This window comes from Sorex fumeus, unplaced genomic scaffold, assembly GCF_029834395.1.
Source record: "Sorex fumeus unplaced genomic scaffold, SorFum_2.1 ptg000061l, whole genome shotgun sequence".
Lineage (NCBI taxonomy): Eukaryota > Metazoa > Chordata > Mammalia > Eulipotyphla > Soricidae > Sorex > Sorex fumeus.
This window is the reverse complement of record NW_026606118.1, coordinates 43,180,455-43,201,001: the sequence shown is the minus strand read 5'-3', so window position 1 is coordinate 43,201,001 and position 20,547 is coordinate 43,180,455. Positions and strand designations below refer to the sequence as shown.

Below are 20,547 nucleotides of genomic sequence, written 5' to 3'. Positions count from 1 at the left end.
TCCTCATTCTCATTTGTTTCTGGAAACTTTTTATTTCCTTTTTGATTTCTTCTCTAAGCCAATGGTTGTTCATTACATCCCTTAAATAAAGCATTTCCTTGCTGAGCTTTAGTCTGTTTGATCTATCGAGAAGTGACAAAGTAGTGTTGAAATCTCCAACTAGTATTATGTTGCTATCAATGTTTTTCTTTAACTCTATTAGAAGTTGTTTTTAATTATTTTGCTTGTCTGTCATTAGGAGCATATAATTGAGGAGGGTGAGTTCTTTCTGATGTACAGATCCCATGATCATTAAAAATGACCTTCACTGCCTCTTATAACCTTTAGCCTGAAGTCCATGTGGTCTGATACTAGTATGGCCACTCCAGCTTTGTGGAGGTGTTCTTTTCTTGAAGACTTGTTTTCCAGCCTTTTACTTTTAGCCCATGGTTGCTTTGATTGTTCAGATGTGTTTCTTGTAGGCAGCAGAATGTTGGGTTTAGTTTTCTAATTCATCTTCCCATTCTGTACCTCTGAATTGGCACATTTAGTCCTTTGACATTGATAGAGTTTGTTGTGATGGGAATTTGTGCTATCTTTATGTAGAATTTTTGTACTTGTGGGGATTGTCTTAGCTTAAAGTAGCCCTGTTAATTCTTCTTGCAACAAAAATATGGAACGCTTTACAAGTTTGCATGTCATCCCTGTGCAAGGACCATGCTAATCTCTGTACCATTTCAATTTTAGTATATGTGTTACCAAACCTAGTATGAGTTAATTTTTCCATATTTTTCTCTTCTTATTACTTTGAGTGTTTTCCTTACTCACTCCTATAGGAGACAGTGAATCCTAATCAAGGAATGTATTTCAAAGCAGCTTGAATAGATAGATTTAGAACTTTAATGTCCCTGAAAGAAAAATATGGTTTTTACCATATAATCTTTTACCATACCCAAGGCATCAGTTTTACAAAATAATTTTTTTTTTCTAAGTTAAAGAAGAATTTATTTATTTTATTTTATTTTTTTTGATTTCGAAAGAATTTATTTTATTTTTATTTTTTTATCATTTTTTTTATTAGTGAAACACCATGAAGTACACTTATAGACTAATAAATTTTTGTGCTTGGGTTTCAGTTATACAATGATCAAGTACCCATCCCTCCACCAGTGCCCATCCTCCCCCACCACGGGTCCTAGCATCCCTCCCACCCCCCATCCTCCCCCCCACCCCCCCGTCCCACCCTGCCGCTGTGGCAGGGCATTCCTCCCTGTTCTCTCTCTCTTCTTTTGGGTACTGTGTTTTGCCAGAGAGGCGTTGAGTGGCAGTCATGTTTGGTCTATAGACCACTTTTAGCATGTCTCTCCCACCCTGGGAGGGTCTTCACAACACCCTTTATTTGGTGCTCTCTTCTCTATCTGAGCTTCCTTCTCACCTAGCACATGTGGCTGGCCTTCAAGTCATGGAGCTAAATTCCTGGTACTAATCTGAGCCCTTCCTGGGTGTTAGTCTCCCGTTTTGTTGCTTTATGTTCCCCAGATGAATGCAATCTTTCTGTGTCTATCCTGCTCTTTCTGACTCATTTCGCTTAACATGATACTTACCATGTAATACCACTTGTATGTAAATTTCATAACTTCATCTTTTCTAACAGCTACATAGTACTCCATTGTGTAAATGTACCAAAGCTTCTTTAACCAGTCATCTGTTCTCGGGCACTCAGGTTTTTTCCAGATTCTGGCTATTGTAAAGAGTGCTGCAATGAACAAACAATTGCAGATGTCACTTCGACTATACTTTTTTGCCTCTCTGGGATATATTCCCAGGAGTGCTATAGCTGGGTCAAATGGGAGATCGAATTCTAATTTTTTGAGAATTGTCCATACTGTTTTCCAAAAGGGTTGGACCAGCCTGCATTCCCACCAGCAGTGAAGGAGGGTCCCTTTCTCGCCACATCCGCGCCAGCACTTGTTGCTTTTGTTCTTGTGGATGTGGGCCAGTCTCTGTGGTGTGAAATGATATCTCATTGTTGTTTTGATCTGCATCTCTCTGATGATTAGTGATGTAGAACATTTTCTCATGTGCCTTTTTGCCATTCGGATTTCTTCTTTGCGAAAGTTTCTATTCATTTCCTCGCCCCATTTTTTGATGGGGTTGGGTGATTTCTTCTTGTGTAGTTTAACCAGTACCTTGTATATCCTTGAAATCAACCCCTTGTCGGATGTGTATTTGGTGAATATTCTTTCCCATTCTGTAGGCTGTCTTTGTATTTTGGTCACTGTTTCTTTTGAGGTGCAGAAGCTTCTTAGTTTAAGATAGTCCCATTTGTCTATCTCTGTTTTCACTTGCTCGGCCAGTGGCGTGACGTCTTTGAAGACACCACTAACTTCAATATCGTGGAGAGTTTTGCCAACTTTGTCTTCAATAAACATTATGGATTCCGGTCTGATGTTGAGGTCATAAATCCATTTCGATCTTACTTTTGTGCATGGCGTTAGGCAGAGATCTGAGCCCACTTTTTTGCATGTAGCCGTCCAGTTTTGCCAGCACAATTTATTAAAGAGGCTTTCCCTGCTCCATTTCACTTTTCTTGCCCCCTTATCGAAGATTAGATGATTATATGTTTGGGAGGAGATGTCAGTATATTCAACTCTATTCCATTGGTCTGCAGCTCTGCTTTTGTTCCAGTACCATGCTGTTTTGATTATTACTGCTTACAAAATAATTCTTTTGGAAGATGGTATATCAGTCTTGTTTAATGCCCTTCCCTGAAGTCTTCATTAAGACCATTAAACAAGAGCCTTTTGGTGTTCTCACCTCTGTCCCATGTGCATCTCCAGGAAAAGGTGGATGGTGTTGTCTGCGCTTTGACCACCTTGAATGTAAGTAGGATTTTTCTCCTGAAGGACGAGGTGAGGAACATATTGATGATTTTATTCCACCTTATTACAAGTTCAACTTGAACGGAAAGTGAGACTCATGAGGCTCCTGTAAAGGACAGAAAAAGGGTCTCAGTGAAGTTTAATGGCCAACACACATTAACAACACAGATGACTTAAAGTAGCCTGTGTGCATCTTTGTGTATAGTGAGTTTCATATCTACTGATAGTGATTCTCAGTCACGACACACGGACAAAACAGACCTGTAATTAAAAATCTAGTTCTCTGAGCAGAGTGGGGTTTCTTAGGTGATTGAACAAGTGTGTAGTAATTTATTACTAAGCACATAAGTAGTTTGAATGATTTGTACTTTTCGATCTAAAATTAATTTCAAATATGTCTAAAACGACAGTCTCCTGACCCCGCACCTGGCTTTCCTCACCGGTGCCCCTTGGAGGGGGCGGGTTGAGTTTCCCTCACCGCCCCGAGCAGAGCCCCAGCAGCTGAAGACCTCTGCAATCAGCCATAGGTACGCTTAAGACCACTCTCCCCAAGCTTGAAAGAGCCTCATGCATGAAGGAACTGGAAGAGGAACCCAGGTGTGCGGGAACGGGGGATGAGATCTTCAAGGCTGCTCAGATCAAGACTGGCCCCTCCATCCAGATCCCCCATCTTCTAGTAGCTAAGTGTTACAACCACGAACTGCCCCTGGAGCCATGTAATCCCATCAATGGCCACGATCCAGAGACTGGATCTTGTGGATAAGACAACAACGCTTATTGTCCAGTTCTCACTCTCAGAGAACCTTGTAGGCTTCTGCGAGTATCTTGTCCGCATGGCAGAGTCTGTGTTTCTGGTCACTGTTTCTTTTGAGGTACAGAAGCTTCTTAATTTAAGATAGTCCCCTTTGTTTATCTCTGTTTCCAGTTGCTTGGCAAGTGGCGTGTTATCTTTGAAGATACCTTTAGCGTCAATGTCGTGGAGGGATTTGCCGACCTTGTCTTCAATGTACCTGAGGGATTCTGGTCTGATCTTGAGGTCTTTGACCCATTTTTATCTGACTTTTGTGCATGGTGTTAGGTAGAGGTCTGAGCCATTATTTTTTTGCATGTAGCTGTCCAGATTTTTCTGCACCGTTTGTTAAAGAGGAGTCTCTTGCTCCACTTCACATTTCTTGCTCCCTTATCAAAGATTAGATGATTACATATTTAAGGGTGTGTGTCAGTATATTCAATCCTTTTCCATTGGTCTGCGGCTCTGTCTTTGTTCCAGTACCATGCTGTTCTCATTATTATCGCTTTGTAGTAGAGTTTGAGATTGGGGAAGGTGATGCCTCCATCGTCTTTTCCCGAAGAATTGCTTTAGTTATTAGCGGCCATTTGTTGTTCTATATGAATTTCTGGAGTGCTTGATCAATTTCTTTGAAGAATGTCATGGGTATATTTATAGGGATCACATTGAATTTGTACAATGCTTTGGGGAGAATTGCCATTTTGACAATGTTAATTCTCCCATTCCATAAGCAGGAGATATGTTTCCATTTCCTCGTGTCCTTTCTTATTTCCTGTTGTATGGGTTCTTTATGTCCTTAGTTTATCTGATTCCAAGGTTCTTGATTTTTTGAGGCACGATTGTGAATGGGTTTGCTTTTTCCTGTCACTTTCTTCTCTCTCATTATTTGCATATAAAAAAGCCATAGATTTTTGGGTATTGATTTTATAGCCTGCAACTTTACTATAAAAGTCTATTGTTTCTAGGAGTTTTTTTGGTAGAGGTTTTAGTATTCTCTAAATATAATATGGTATCTTCTGTGAATAGTGAGAGCTTATTTCTACCTTTCATACATGAAAAACACTTAATATCTTTTTCTTATCTAATTTCTATTGCAAGTACTTCCAGTACTACATTGAACAGAAGTTCCAAAATGAATTTTTACTTAGCACTTTCTGTCTGTAAATTTCTATGCTAAGAACAGTGGAATAAACAGTGATATCTTAGTAATTTACAAGTAAATTATGAAGACAGGTGATATAAGAGAATTTCTTTGTATAAATTTCCAAAATGTGTAGCTTTTATTAAATATAATAAGAATAAATCGTAGGTCTTGATTATACCATGAAAATTATTTCCCTGTTAGAAGTTACCCTTCTAAAATGCAATAAAGTGACACATTTTGAAAATGTTGATTATTTGTACATTAATTCAATGAATATTTGTTAGTCTGTTGGTGCAGTGCCTCCAGGAAGTCAACCTGTACCCTCAGGTGAGTGCATCAACACTCTGATGGTGTCTTCATGCTTCCTGATAACCTCAAATTGCCACTGTGCCTTGGCTGGATCCCAACACCTCAGGACTAAGTTTCCCGAGAAATTAAACTACCGAAAGATATGTGGGAGCCATGTTCACAAACCACCCCTGGCTTAGCTATACAAGCTAATGGGTTGGTCTTTTTTCAGAGACCCATAAACAAATCTTGAAAGATATCAAAAGCCACAGTTAACCTTGGACCTGCAAAAGGCTGAACACACTAGGGTCAATCGGAGGGAGGCAGGTTAGTTTGGTGCCCACCCAACCAGAACCCAGTGCAGCCACTTGCTCCCACAATCCAAAATCGCCACCATGCCCTCTTCTGGTTTCCACTGTCTCAGGATGGCTCTCACTGAAATATAACAGCTGAAAATTTGGATATGCGTGTTTTGTGACTGAAATCTCCAGGCTTTCTCTGGGTCACGATGGGCATCCCACCGCCACTGCCCTGTACTTATGGAAGCCTCAGCAGTCATTTCCATACCTCAAATCTACTCCAGCCCTACCTTCCTGATAAAAATACTAAATTCCTTGAACAAACATGATGACCTCTTAGTACCTGTATGAGAACCATAATGCACAAAATAAAAAGGAGACAGAGAGAAAGAATTACAGACCTGCCATAGAGACAGGTTTGGGGGTGGGGGTAGGGTGTTGGGGGATGGTTTTAGGGAACCAGGAACATTGGTGGTGGGAAATGTACACTAGTTGAGGGATGGATGTTGGATCTTTGTATGACTGGAAGCAAATTATGAATAGATTTGTAATGGTCTATCTCACAGATATTCAATAAAACATTAAAAATATATATCCTTAATTTGTACCTCAGACTACTGATAGAACTTTAAAACCAAGCATATCTATTTTTTGTCCTCTATAGGAAAAAAAATGTTACTCACCTGTGTGCTAATAGCTTGAAGAATGCTAAACCCAAAGATACATCAATAACTGTCTTTGGCATGAATACTGTAATTCCAGCTATGTTATGTTTTAGAATCAGTTCATGGACAAGAAGTCAAGAGGAGCAGTGGCAAAGTGCATCAATGTTGAATGGATAAATAATGTTTGAGGAGCTTGCAAGGGAGATGGAAAGATTTGGCATGAGAAGAGGGAAGAAACAGAAGAGTTATGTACTAATAAGTATCATGAGAAAAATGCAAGGGAGGACATTTCCTGGCAAGTGTCACACTCTGTCACACTCTGTGAGGAGAAGTATTAGAAAGTATCTTTCTCATTTAGCGGTAAAAAGGTAATTTTGATGGGTGAATTTAAAATTTACTTTAACAATTAGAATCACTAAGAGATACACAGTTACAAAGTTGCCCATAATTGAGTTTCAGTCATATAATGTTCTAGCACCCTTCCAGTATAATGGGAGTGTTTTTGATGGAATATCCATGGTGGGAAGACTAGGGAATCTGAATCTTAACACATTTCAGCAAATATATGATCTGTACTCACATGATTTACAGTGTCTTCCCTGCTCTTTGATTTATGTTTTCATGCAATATTTGCTTGTGAACCTCACCACAATTGAGGGTCCCGATTTAAGACAAGTACATGTTTCTGGGGCATTACATATTTTTCGGTTGCTCGGTGAGTCTCTATAGCAATGCTCAGGAGGTGTGGGGGCCCAACAGGTAATTCTCAGAGAACGTAGCCATGGTGCTTGGGGTCCTCCTATGCTATACAGCCTTTGATACTCTGGCAATCAGGTGGTGCTGGGAGTCAAATTGAGTGCATGTGAGACAAGTTCCATAAGCACTACACTATCTCTTGCGGCCCTGGGTATTAGATTGATGTCAGCATTCCGAGGTCCTCCCTTTTGTTAGAAAGCAGAAACTCATGCAGGAGAAAGTGGAAGAGACCTTAGGGTTTAGCTAGGTTGACTGGGTAGATGCTGATACCATTAAGATTGGAACATAAGGTAAAAATAAAACAATAGCCCCCCGCCTTTTCCAGCTGAACTCCACAGGGGGACACCTGCGGGGGACACCTTCAGCAGCTCCATGGGACTGTCCTTCACCTAATCAGCCCCTCCCCCCAGGTGGGTAGGGGGAGCACAAGCCAGGTTCACTGCTCCTCACCCCCAGCCCTGAGTCTTTTCCTGCAGAACTGGATACCCTCCAGCAGGGGACACCTGCAGCAGCTCCATGGGATTTTCCATCGCACCTCCTCCATTCCAGGATCCTAGGTGGGAGTGACCCTGTGATGGGCCAGGGGCGTGGCCACCACGTAGGGGGCGTGGTCTCCCAGAAGTGTGCGTGGCCTTCTCCTGGGTGGGCAGCTGCAGTTATATTTCCCAATCTGGGCACTCAGGACTTTCATTTCTCACTTTGTCGCCTAATACCGACTAAAAATTTCTGACCACTTCTACTAGAATACAACAACATCCCACTCGCCTACTCCATTTCTAACAAAAGACCTGTATGAAATGTGCTGTACAAGCTCAAAACTAAAAAGTACCTCCTCCAAAGCTTCACTTAATGTCGGTTTTAAAACAAAGAAGAAGGCCTGATTGAGAAGAAGGTCGGAATCTAGAAAGGGAGAAGGTTGGCTACCATCGACCAACCTTATCCAAAATCCTTTCCCATGATAAGAGGGAACAGTACCTGTGATTTCAGGGGTCTACCTCTAGGTAACCAAAACAACATGAAGAAACAGCACAAATCTCCTCCACAAGGAGAATATGAAGAAAAGAATCCCGAATCCTCAACGGAGGTTGTCCATTATTGCGCTCTCTTTGATAAAGAATTCCAGGATAAAATGCAGAGGGTGTTCAAGGATCTACTCAAAGAATCAATGGAAGAGATATCCAAAGACTAAAAGAAGAGATGAAAGAAACACTAGAACAGATAGTCAAGAAAATACAGGAAGAAAAGAGAACAGAATTAAAAAAAGCTAAAAAAAAAGAGTCACAAATAAAGGATTCAGTGGATGAAATTAAAAAGTCAGTAAGTGCCCTTAGCAATAGGATAAGTGCAGCTGAAGAGAGGATCAGCGAGCTTGAAGATGAGCAACAGAAATCCCATCGGGAACAACAAGCAATAGGAAAAGACCTCAAAATGGCTCTAAGGAGAATCAGAGACCTAGGGGATGACGCCAAGAGGAACAACATTAGAATCATTGGAGTGCCAGAAGGACAGGGAGACAACCCCAATGAAAAAGCTACAGTCAAAGAAATCATTGCTGAAAAGTTCCCAGAGTTAAGGAAAGCAGACATCCGGATCCAAGGAGACAGAAGGGTACCAGCTAAAGGAGACCCCAGAAAAAACACTCCAAGGCATATCGTAGTCGGAATGATGGATGCTGTGGACAGAGACACAATATTACAAGCAGCAAAGTCAAAGAAGGAAATTACATAAAAAGGAGCACCCCTTAGATTCACAGCAGACCTATCAGTGGAAACCCTCTAAGTCCGAAGGCAATGGTGGGATATAGTGAAAAAATTCAATGAAATGAACGCCTCACCAAGAATACTCTATCCAGCTAAACTCTCACTCAAATTCGATGGAACGATACACCACTTTGTAGATAAACAAAAGCTCAGGAACTTCATGCACTCAAAACCAAATCTAAAAGAAGGACTAAAGGGGCTCCTGTAAGATAAGAAGGAAAACACTTGTAAACACAATCAACTCCTATAGGAAGATGGCACAAAACCCCATGAAAATAATTTCCCTTAATGTCAATGGTCTAAATGCACCTATCAAGAGACACAGAGTGGCAAAATGGATCCAGAAACTGAAACCAACATTCTGCTGTCTACAAGAAACTCATCTGAACAATCAGAGCAAACACAGACTCAAAGTGAAAGGATGGAAAACAATCCTGCAAACAAACAGCTCCCTCACAAAAACTGGGGTGGGCATACTAGTATCCGACAACATTAATTTGAGGCTGAAAAAGATTAGAAGGGACAGCGAAGGCCACTTTCTCTTCATCAAGGGATACATACAACAGGAAGAAATCATACTCTTAAATGCATACGTACCTAATGAAGGAACAGCTAGATACTTAAAACAACTGCTAACAGAATTTAAAGAGGACAGTGCTAGCAACACAATAGTAGATGGAGACTTCAACATCGCCTTATCACCTCTGGATAGATCAACAAGAACAAAACTCAGCAAGGAAACATTGGCTTTGAATGAAGAAATAGAAGAGAAAGGACTTATAGACCTCTACAGGGCTTTACACCCCCCAAAGAAAGAATACACATTCTTCTCCAGTGCGCATGGAACATTTTCCAAAATAGACTATGTGTTAGGCCTCAAAACATACCTCAATAGAATCAGGAAGATAGAAAGAGTATCAACAATCTTTTCAGTCCATGATGCACTGAGGATAGATGTGAATCACACACAGACATGGACAACCAAATCGAACACCTGGAAACTAAACAAGTCACTGCTGAAAAATGAGTGGGTCAGGAAGGACGTCAAGGAAGAAAACAAAAGATACCTGGAAATAAATGAGAACGAAGACGCGAACTACTAGAACTTATGGGATGCAGCTAAAGCCTTATTAAGGGGAAAATTTATAGCTCTGCAAGCGTATCTAAGGACAGAAGAAAGGATGCACATAAGCAACTTGACTTCACAACTCAAGATCTTAGAAAAGGATCAACAGAAGGAGCCTAAATCGGGCAGAAGCAAAGAGATCATAAAACTTAGAGCAGAAATCAACGACATGGAAACCTAAGAAACAATGCGAAAGATCAATGAAACCAAGAACTGGTTCTTCGAGAAAATAAACAAGATAGACAAGCCACTAGCAACACTCACAAAAAAACAGAGAGAGAGAACCCTAATAAACCGAATCAGAAATAAAAATGGAGATATCACAACGGAAACCAAAGAAATTCAAAAGATCACCAGAGACTACTTTGAAAGTCTGTATGCCAAGAAAAAAGAGAAGTTAGAAGAAATGGATAAATCCTGGATTCCTATAATCTACAAAGCTGAGTCAAGAAGATATAGAATACCTGAATAGACCTAGTCACATCAAGGAAATTGAAACTGTAATCAAAATTCTTCCCAAAAACAAAAGCCCGGTCCAGATGGATTCACTACCGAATTTTTCCAAACATTTAAAGAGGATCTACTGCCAGTCCCTCTCAATCTTTTCCAGGAAATTGAAAAAACAGAAACTCTCCCAAACAGTTTCTATGAAGCCCATATCTCTCTAATACCAAATGGAAACAAAGACAACATGAGAAAAGAAAACTACAGGCCGATATCACTGATGAACATGGATGAGAATATTCTGAACAAAATACTAGCAAATAGAATTCAACAACTCATCAAAAAGATCATACACCATGACCAAGTGGGATTCATCCCCGGGATGCAAGGATGGATTAACATTCAGAAATCAATCAACATAATCCATCATATCAACAAAACAAAAGATAAAAATCATATGATCATATCAATAGATGTAGAGAAAGCAATTGTCAAGATTCAGCATCCGTTTATGATGAAAACCCTCTCCAAATTGGGAATAGAGGGGACTTTCCTCAATATAGTTAAAGACAGCTACCACAAGCATACAGGAAGCATCATCGTCAATGGGGAAAAACTCAGAGTGTTCCCCGTAAGATCAGGAACGAGATAAGGATTCCGACTCTCTCAACTGCTGTTCAACATAGTACTGGAAATACTAGCAATAGCCAGTAGGCAAGCAAAAGAGATTAAGGCCATCCAAATAGGAAAGGAAGAAATCAAGCTCTCACTATTCGCAAATGATATGATACTATACTTAGAGAACCCTAAAACCTCTACCAAGAAATTCCTAGAAATGATAGACTTGATAGTAAAGTTACAGGTATAAAATAAATACCCTAAAGTCCATGGCTTTACTATACACAAATAGTGAGAGAGAAGAAAATGACAAGATGAAAACAATCCCATTCACAATTGTATGCCAGAAAATCAACTACCTAGGAATTAGTTTAACTGAGGAAGTAAAGGAACTGTACAAAGAAAACTACAAAAACGCTGCTTCTTGAAATAAAAGAGGACATGAGGAAATGGAAAAATATCCCCTCTTCATGGATTGGGAGAATTAATATTGTCAAAATGACAATACATCCCAAAGCACTGTAAAATTCAATGCGATCCCTACTAGGATACCCATGACATTCTTCAAAGAATTGGAGCAAACACTCCTGAAAATTATATGGAACAATAAGCCCACACGAATAGGTAAAGCAATTCTTGGGAAAAAGAAAATGGGAAGAATTAACCTCACGAACCTCAAACTCTACTACAAGTAGTAATAATTAAAACAGCACGGTACTGGAACAAAGGCAGAGCTGCAGATGTATGGAACAGGGTTGAATATACTGACATCTCCCCTCAAACCTATGATCATCTAATCTTTGAGAAAGGGGCAAGAAATGCGAAGTGGAGTAAGGAAAGTCTTTTTAATAAATCACTTCACTTATCACTTAACTTCCCGTTAGTCGTCGATTTGCTCGAGCGGGCGCCAGTAACGTCTCCATTTGTCCCTGTCGCGTGCTAGTGTAGCCCAATGGCATCTCTTCGCTCCGGGAACATGGAGGGCCTCAAACCGATCGTTCATGACCTTGACAAAGAAGTCTGACCATCTGGTAGGTGGGCGGCCACGCGGTCTCTTGACATCCCGTGGAATCCAATCAGTAACAGCTCTAGTCCAACGGTCGTCTTTAAATCTCATTACGTGACCAGCCCATCTGATTTTCGACACCTTGGCAAATGAGACAGCGTCCCTGATCCTTGATCGTCGACGGATGTCAGAACTCCGGATTCGTTCTCTCATTTGAGTGAAACGTGATATTCCAAGCATAGCTCTTTCTATTCTTCTTTGGGAGACCTGAATGGCGTTCTCATCTTGTTTGCGTAGGGCCCAGGTCTCTGAGGCATATGTTAATGCAGGAAGAACAGTGGAATCAAAGAGATGTGCCCGGAGCCGGAGGTTCTTCGTCCTCTTAGCTATTTCTTCGACGTTCTTGAAGGCGTTCCAAGCCGCTCTCTTCCTCCTACGCAGCTCGGGTGCCAGGTCATTTGTCATGTTGACCTCTCGACCTAGGTACACATAGCTGTTGCATTCGGAGATGGTCGTTCCATTGAGAGCGAATGGGGCGTCAGGAACAAGGCTGTTTCTCATAAACATTGTCTTCGTAAGATTCAGCTGTAGTCCTACCTTTCCACACTCACGGTCAAAGTCGGCCAGCATTTGTGCCGCTTGGCTGATGTTTGGTGTTATTAAAACAATGTCATCAGCAAAGCGGAGGTGGTGTAGTTGCCGACCATCTATCTTCACTCCCATTCCTTCCCATTCCAGTCGTCGCATGATGTTCTCGAGGGTGGCACTGAAGAGTTTTGGTGAAATGGTATCACCCTGCCGCACCCCTCTCTTGACATCAACGATCACTTCTTTGTAGAATGGTGAGATCCTGGTAGTGAATCCGCAATACAGCTCACGGAGGATCCTGATGTATTGGGCTTGAATGCCCTGATTGGCTAGGGCTTCAATGACCGCTTCCGTCTCAACAGAATCAAAGGCCTTCTTTAAATCAATGAACGTTAAGCAGAGCGGCATCTTGAACTCCCGAGAAACCTCAATGAGTTTGGTTATCGTGTGGATATGGTCGATGGTGCTGAATCCTTTGCGGAACCCTGCTTGCTCACATGGTTGTCCTTCATCTAGTGTTCTGCCAATCCTATTCAGGATGACTCGAGTGAACAACTTGTAGATGACAGACAATAGGCAGATCGGGCGATAGTTGCCAATGTCATGGATGTCTCCCTTCTTGAACAGTAGTACGGTCCTGCTGGTTTTCCATTGAGATGGAACCTTGCATTCAGACAGGTAGCGAGTGAAGAGCCGAGCCAGTGTATTGATGAGTACTGACGGCAGGTTCTTCAGGTGTTCAGGTCTGACCTTGTCTGGGCCGGGTGCTGTTTGCTTCTTTACTGACGAAATGGCGTGTCGGATTTCGGAAGGGAGAACGTTGGGAACGACATACCCATCCTGTGGAATTTGGTATGTCGGCAAGTGGACATGGCTATCGAAGAGATTTGAGTAGAAGTCGTGGATAATCTTCTCCATTGCCGTTCTGGAGGATGTGATGGATCCATCAGGACGACGGAGGGCAGTCATCTTGGTCTTATAGTTGGCGAAGGACAGGCGGGCGTTATGAATACTTTTCCCGGCTTCTGCCGCATCTACCAGTACTTCTGCTCTTCTCTCTTTGAGGTCTTCCTTGATCGCATCTCTGCACTGCTTTGCAAGCTCGGACGTTAGCTTGCGGTTGCCTGAGGCATGCGCCAAACCACGCTGGCGAATTAGCTCAAGAGTTTTCGAAGATAGGCGACTTTTTGTGGCTATCTCTCTCTTGGCGTTCCTCGCACATTCATGGAGGTGCTGAACCAGTCGATCGTATTCCTCGTCAATGTTGTCAACAATGGCATCTTCCCATGTTGCCGCAATAGTACCAAAGAGTTCCCAGTTGGTGGACGTTCTGGGAGTTCTCTTTTTGAACTTTGCAGCCCTTTCTCCCCGCTCTGTGAAGTAGAATTTTGCACGAAGGAGACGGTGGTCCGATCCCGTTCGAAATTTTGGGACAACAGCGACATCAGTCAGGCAAAACCGTCGATTGAATATGATGTGGTCTATTTCGTTGTGGAATCGTCCACCGGGAGACTCCCATGTCCATCGTTTAGATTCTGCCTTCTGGAACTGTGAGTTACCATGAATGGTCTTGGTCGACATGATGAACTCAGACAGTCTCTCACCCTGTTCGTTCCATTCTAGGCCATGGGTCCCGATGTGAAGTTCTTCAGCTGATCTTCTCGGTCCTATCTTGGCGTTAAAATCACCCACAGTGATCTTGTAGAAGGTGTGGTCTTCTTTATAGAACTTCTCTAGCTCCATGTAGAACTTCTCGATTTCGCTTTCATCATAATGAGATGTTGGTGCGTAGACAACGAAGATAGAAACTGCAGGCAGTGAGCCACATCTATTCAAATGTAAACGTCCAATTCGGGTTGTTAGGCATTCGAATGAATCAATGCTCTTGGCCAAGTTTGTGTTGACAAGGACACCGACGCCTCCAACACCTCTTTTATCACATGTTCCGAGGAACAATTCTTCTCCAGTGTCGAAAACGGCATGGTGAGATTCGTGTCTTCTTGTCTCGGTCAGACCAATGATGTCGTACTTGATCATTCGCGCTTGTACCATCAGGTCCTCGATGGATGCATCTGATGCTAGCGTACGTGCATTGAAAGTACAGACGATCATTTTTGTCTTCCTTCGTTGTGGCAGCCTAGGTCGGCCTTGAGATTTTGTCGGCCTCTCCTTTCTCATCCTTCTCAGTGCTGCCATGTCGGTGAAGCCTTCAGGGTCAGGTGAATGAGACCAGTTGTAGTTACTGGTTTTGGCATATCGAATACACAGCGGATAGCTTGCCAGGCACTACTTCCACTACCCAGCCGTCGCCACACTCCAGGACGCTTTCCGGACCCGCGCGGCAGCTCCGGCCGAGACCCACGCACAACTGAAGACCCACAGAACAAGGTAAGCGGAACTCTCTGAGACCTTGGACTCCAGGCTCGGCGGACCCAGGGACAGAGCTTCTCTGCTTGCTCCCACCACCACAGGTGACAAAGGGATTCTAATCAGGAGCCCCACCCTACCCTGCCCTGTCTGCTTCCATCAACCACCCAGGGATCGAATTGTGCACAGGAGACCCACCCTACCCAGATAAATACCCCACTGGCAGACTTCCACTCTCGACACTACTTCCACTACCCAGCCGTCGCCACACTCCAGGACGCTTTCCGGACCCGCGCGGCAGCTCCGGCCGAGACCCACGCACAACTGAAGACCCACAGAACAAGGTAAGCGGAACTCTCTGAGACCTTGGACTCCAGTCTCGGCGGACCCAGGGACAGAGCTTCTCTGCTTGCTCCCACCACCACAGGTGACAAAGGGATTCTAATCAGGAGCCCCACCCTACCCTGCCCTGTCTGCTTCCATCAACCACCCAGGGATCGAATTGTACACAGGAGACCCACCCTACCCAGATAAATACCCCACTGGCAGACTTCCACTCTCGACACTACTTCCACTACCCAGCCGTCGCCACACTCCAGGACGCGCGACACATCATAAGACACTAAATACCCGTCTTCTGGAATTGTCGTACCATATTTGATAGGGTTCAAATATGGTAACACCTACAAGGGTGATTAGAGGTCACCCCAAAAGCCTCTATACCTCTCGGAAAGACTGGCAAGCTACCGAGAGTATTCCGCCCGCACGGAAGAGCCTGGCAAGCTATCCGCTGTGTATTTTAATAAATGGTGCTGGCAAAATTGGACGAGTACATGCAAACTACGGGACTTCGATCTCTGCCTAACACAATGTACAAAAGTAAGATCAAAATGGATTAAAGACCTAAACATCAGACCGGAACCCATAAGGTACATTGAAGACAAAGTTGGCAAAACCCTCCATGACATTGAAGCTAATGGTATCATCAAGGATGTCACGTCACTGGCCAAGCAAGTGAAAACAGATAGACAAATGGGAATATCTTAAACTAAGAAGCTTCTGCACCTCAAAAGAAACAATGACTAAAATACAGAGAGAGTCTACAGAATGGGAAAAGATATTCTCCAAATACACATCTGACAAGGGGTTGATATCAAGTATATACAAAGTACTGATTGTACTCCACAAAAAGAAAACATCCAACCCCATCAAAAAGTGGGGCAACGAAAAGAACAGAGACTTTCTCAAAGAAGAAATCCGAATGGCTAAAAGGCACATGAGAAAATGCTCTACATCATTAATCATCAGGGAGATGCGGATCAAAACAACAATGAGATATCATTTCACACCACAGACACTGGCCCACATTCAAAAAAACAAAAGCAACCTGTGTTGGCACGATGTGGCGACAAAGGGACCCTCCTTCACTGCTGGTGGTAATGCCGACTGGCTCAACCCTTTCAGAAAACAGTATGGATGATTCTCAAAAAATTAGAAATTGAGCTCCCATTTGACCCAGCAATACCACTCCTGGGAATATACCTCGGAGAAGCAAAAAACTATAGTCGAAGTGACACCTGCACTTATTTGTTCATTGCAGTACTATTTACAATAGCTAGAATATGGAAAAACACGATTGCCTGAGAACAGATAACTGGTTACAGAAATTTGGTACATCTACACAATGGAGTGCTATGCAGCAGTTAGAAAAAATGAAGTCATGAAATTTACTTACAAGTGGTACTACATGGAAAATATTATGCTAAGCGAAATGATTCAGAAAGAGAGGGATAGACATAGAAAGACTGCATTCAACTGGGTAACATAAAGTAACAAAATAAGAGAATAACACCAAGAACAGCTGTGATAAATACCAGGTTGTTCACTCCATGGCTTAGAGGCCAGCTGCACACTCTAGGGGTAAAGGCAGCTCAGATAGAGAAGGGAGCACCGAATAAAGGGTGCTGAGAAGATCCACACAGAATGGGAGATGCAGGCTGACAGCAGTCTAAAGACGGAACATGATTACCACCCCAAGTCTCTCCTGCAAATCACAGCACCCAAAAGGAGAGATAGAAGAAAAGGGAGTGCCTTGCCACAAAGGCAGGGCAGGATGGGGGATGGTGGGTGTGAGGGATACTGGGAGTGGTAGGGGTGGAGTATGGGCACTGGTGTTGGGGTGGGTACTCGATCATTGTATAACTGAAACCCAAGCACACAAATTGTCAGTCCACCACTGTAACTCATGGTGTTTAACTAGTAAAACAAAACAAACAAACAAAAAAAAAATCAAAATAAAACAAGAGAAAGATCTAACAATAGCAAAGAGAACTGTAGTACTCAAAAAGTTTAGAAACAGGAACATTGGCAAGTATTTTTAAATAAGCATCCAGAAGAGAATATAGCATTGTGAGTGAACAAATCTACTGTATGGATTCATCTCATCCTCGAAATGGAAAATGACAATGTTTTACAGTTACAAATTTCCAAATAAGATATATACCATCTACTTTTTTTTTTTTTCAATTTTTTTTTTTAATTTATTTATTGAATCACTGTGGGAAAGGTTACAAAGCTTTCAGGTTTATGTCTCAGTCATGCAAATATCAAACACATTTCCCTTTACCAATACTTATTTTTTCCCATGAAGAACCCCAATAAAACCCCACCCCCCACCCCTCCCCGTCCCTGTGAGGCAGATGAATTCTAGTTAACACTATCCGCTTTGATTAGATTGTTTCAATAAAAGATTCACCAGTATTATTTAGAGTTTACCACCCCCCCAAATCAGACATGCTGAAAAAGCATTGTGAAGTGATTTGCTTTCTACAGCTGGGTTCAAGAATTAAATGTTGGTTTTGGATTTCTGCTATTTTACCTATTGACCCTGGAAGTATTTCTACTGAAAGTCAGATAGTTAAGAAATTGGTTTCTGTGTTCTGGAGTCGTGGCCGTGCTGGAGAGCCACTCGTGGGGGGCAACTGGTGGCCTCGGTAGGGCGTGAAGGGCGGAGCGAAACGCCCCCCTTCCCATGAGGTTTTAGTCGCCCCCACACTCCCGGCTCATACCTGCTGTCCACAAGGCTCCCATGTGGCCGCCATCTTTCTTTCCAGAGAGGAGAGGGCGAATGGGGCAACACCCTTTCCCCTCCGGCAGACTTGATGGGCTGGATCAACGCATAGTCCATTCACTTTTCTGCTCCAAGCTGCTGGGTTCTGCATTAAGTCCTTGTGCTTCTGGGGCCATGGCCGTGCTGGAGAGCCACTCGCGGGGGGCGACTGGTGACCTCGGTAGGGCGTGAAGGACGGACCGGAACGCCCCCCGACCCATGAGGTTTTAGTCGCCCCCATTCCCCCGGCTCATACCTGCTGTCCACAAGGCTCCCATGTGGCCGCCATCTTTCTTTCCAGAGAGGAGAGGGCGAATGGGGCAACACCCTTTCCCCTCCGGCAGACTTGATGGCCTGGATCAATGCATAGTCCGTTCACTTTTCTGCTCCAAGCTGCTGGGTTCTGCATTAAGTCCTTGTGCTTCTGGGGCCGTGGCTGTGCTGGAGAGCCGCTCGTGGGGGGCAACTGGTGACCTCGGTAGGGCGTGAAGGACGGACTGGAACGCCCCCCTTCCCATGAAGTTTTAGTCGCCCCCACACCCCCGGCTCATACCTGCTGTCCACAAGGCTCCCATGTGGCCGCCATCTTTCTTTCCAGAGGGAGGAGGGCGGAAGGGAGCAACACCCTTTCCCCTCTGGGCAGAAATGATTGCCTGGATTAACGCATAGTCCTTTCACTTTTCTGCTCCAAGCTGCTGGGTTCTGCATTAAGCCCTTGTGCTTCTGGGGCTGTGGCCGTGCTGGAGAGCCGCTCGTGGGGGGCAACTGGTGACCTCGGTAGGGCGTGAAGGACGGACCGGAACGCCCCCCTTCCCATGAGGTTTTAGTCGCCCCCACACCCCCGGCTCATACCTGCTGTCCACAAGGCTCCCATGTGGCCGCCATCTTTCTTTCCAGAGAGGAGAGGGCGAATGGGGCAACACCCTTTCCCCTCCGGCAGACTTGATGGCCTGGGTCAATGCATAGTCCGTTCACTTTTCTGCTCCAAGCTGCTGGGTTCTGCATTAAGTCCTTGTGCTTCTGGGGCCGTGGCTGTGCTGGAGAGCCGCTCGTGGGGGGTGACTGGTGACCTCGGTAGGGCGTGAAGGACGGACCGGAACGCCCCCCTTCCCATGAGGTTTTAGTCGCCCCCACACCCCCGGGTCATACCTGCTGTCCACAAGGCTCCCATGTGGCCGCCATCTTTCTTTCCAGAGGGAGGAGGGCGGAAGGGAGCAACACCCTTTCCCCTCTGGGCAGAAATGATTGCCTGGATTAACGCATAGTCCTTTCACTTTTCTGCTCCAAGCTGCTGGGTTCTGCATTAAGCCCTTGTGCTTCTGGGGCTGTGGCCGTGCTGGAGAGCCGCTCGTGGGGGGCAACTGGTGACCTCGGTAGGGCGTGAAGGACGGACCGGAACGCCCCCCTTCCCATGAGGTTTTAGTCGCTCCCACACCCCCGGCTCATACCTGCTGTCCACAAGGCTCCCATGCGGCCGCCATCCTTCTTTCCAGAGAAGAGAGGGCGAATGGGGCAACACCCTTTCCCCTCCGGCAGACTTGATGGCCTGGATTAACGCATAGTCCTTTCACTTTTCTGCTCTAAGCTGCTGGGTTCTGCATTAAGTCCTTGTGTTTCTGGGGCTGTGGCCGTGCTCCAAACTTAACTCTGACTTTCAATATACCATCTACTTTTTTGCTGTGTTTCTATGCTCTACCAAGTATTATTCTAATTTTTAAATTTACTTTAATGATTAAAACAGTATTTTCCTGCATTAAACTTTGTAATTAAATGTTTTATTAAAATGTGTTTTAAAATTTTTAAAAATGTTTTATTAAAATGTCATTTTAAAAAACAAACATATAGTCAAAACACCTAGTGCAGTATGTAGACGGTGTTTACCTTGTATGCAGCTAACCTGAGTTTAGTCCCCAGAACCCTGAGCCTGCCAGGAGTGATCTCTGGATACAGAGTGAGAAGTGAGCCCGGGGCACATCTAGGTGCACTCCCCTACCCACAAGAAAGGAAGAAAAGAAAAGAAAACATATAACTGATACTTCGGTAACATAGAGATTAAGGGTGCTAACTCCTATATAACTTTTGAAAACCCCCAAATTTAATAGATAGTCTGCTATTGACCAAGAACATGGTTTATTAATAGTATTTACTTACATTGTCTGCAAGTAGTGCTATGTGTGGTCTGTAAATCTGTAAATTTGATACATTTAAAAAATTTATAATAGATTTTATAATAGACTTTATAATACATTTGTATTTTATGGTTAATAAGTGATAAATTATATCTCTACTTTGTGGGGTATTTGGGCCATAGTATGTGGTGCTTGGGACTTCAGACTCTGTGCTCAAGGGTCATTCCTGGTGGTGGCAGTCATTAATTTGGGTTGACTGTGTGCATGGTACGTGCTTTAACCCCTATACTAAGTCTAGGGTCCAATCAAATAAATTATCTGCATATATTTTATACATGCATGGCATAATTTTTCTTAGATTTTTTATATTTCTAGGATATATTGATCATCTTTAATTATTTCACATCAATACCAATGTTCAAAAATTTTCAAAATATAGTTATTGAAAAAAACCATATAGAAGTTCAAATTTGTATTGTTTGTGGGATAATTATATTTAGAAGAAATAGAACCACAAGAAAAATACAAGTAAAATGAAGGTACATTTCTTTGGAGTCTTTCTTTTTTTTTTTTTTTTTCCCCCTTTATTTTATTTTA

The 20,547-nt window shown here is 43.3% G+C and overlaps 1 pseudogene; it reads right to left on the bottom strand.

The window, feature by feature from the left end:
• Nucleotides 1–646: 646 nt before the first annotated feature.
• LOC130034811 (uncharacterized) lies at nucleotides 647–743 on the bottom strand (annotated as a pseudogene).
• Nucleotides 744–20,547: the final 19,804 nt, after the last annotated feature.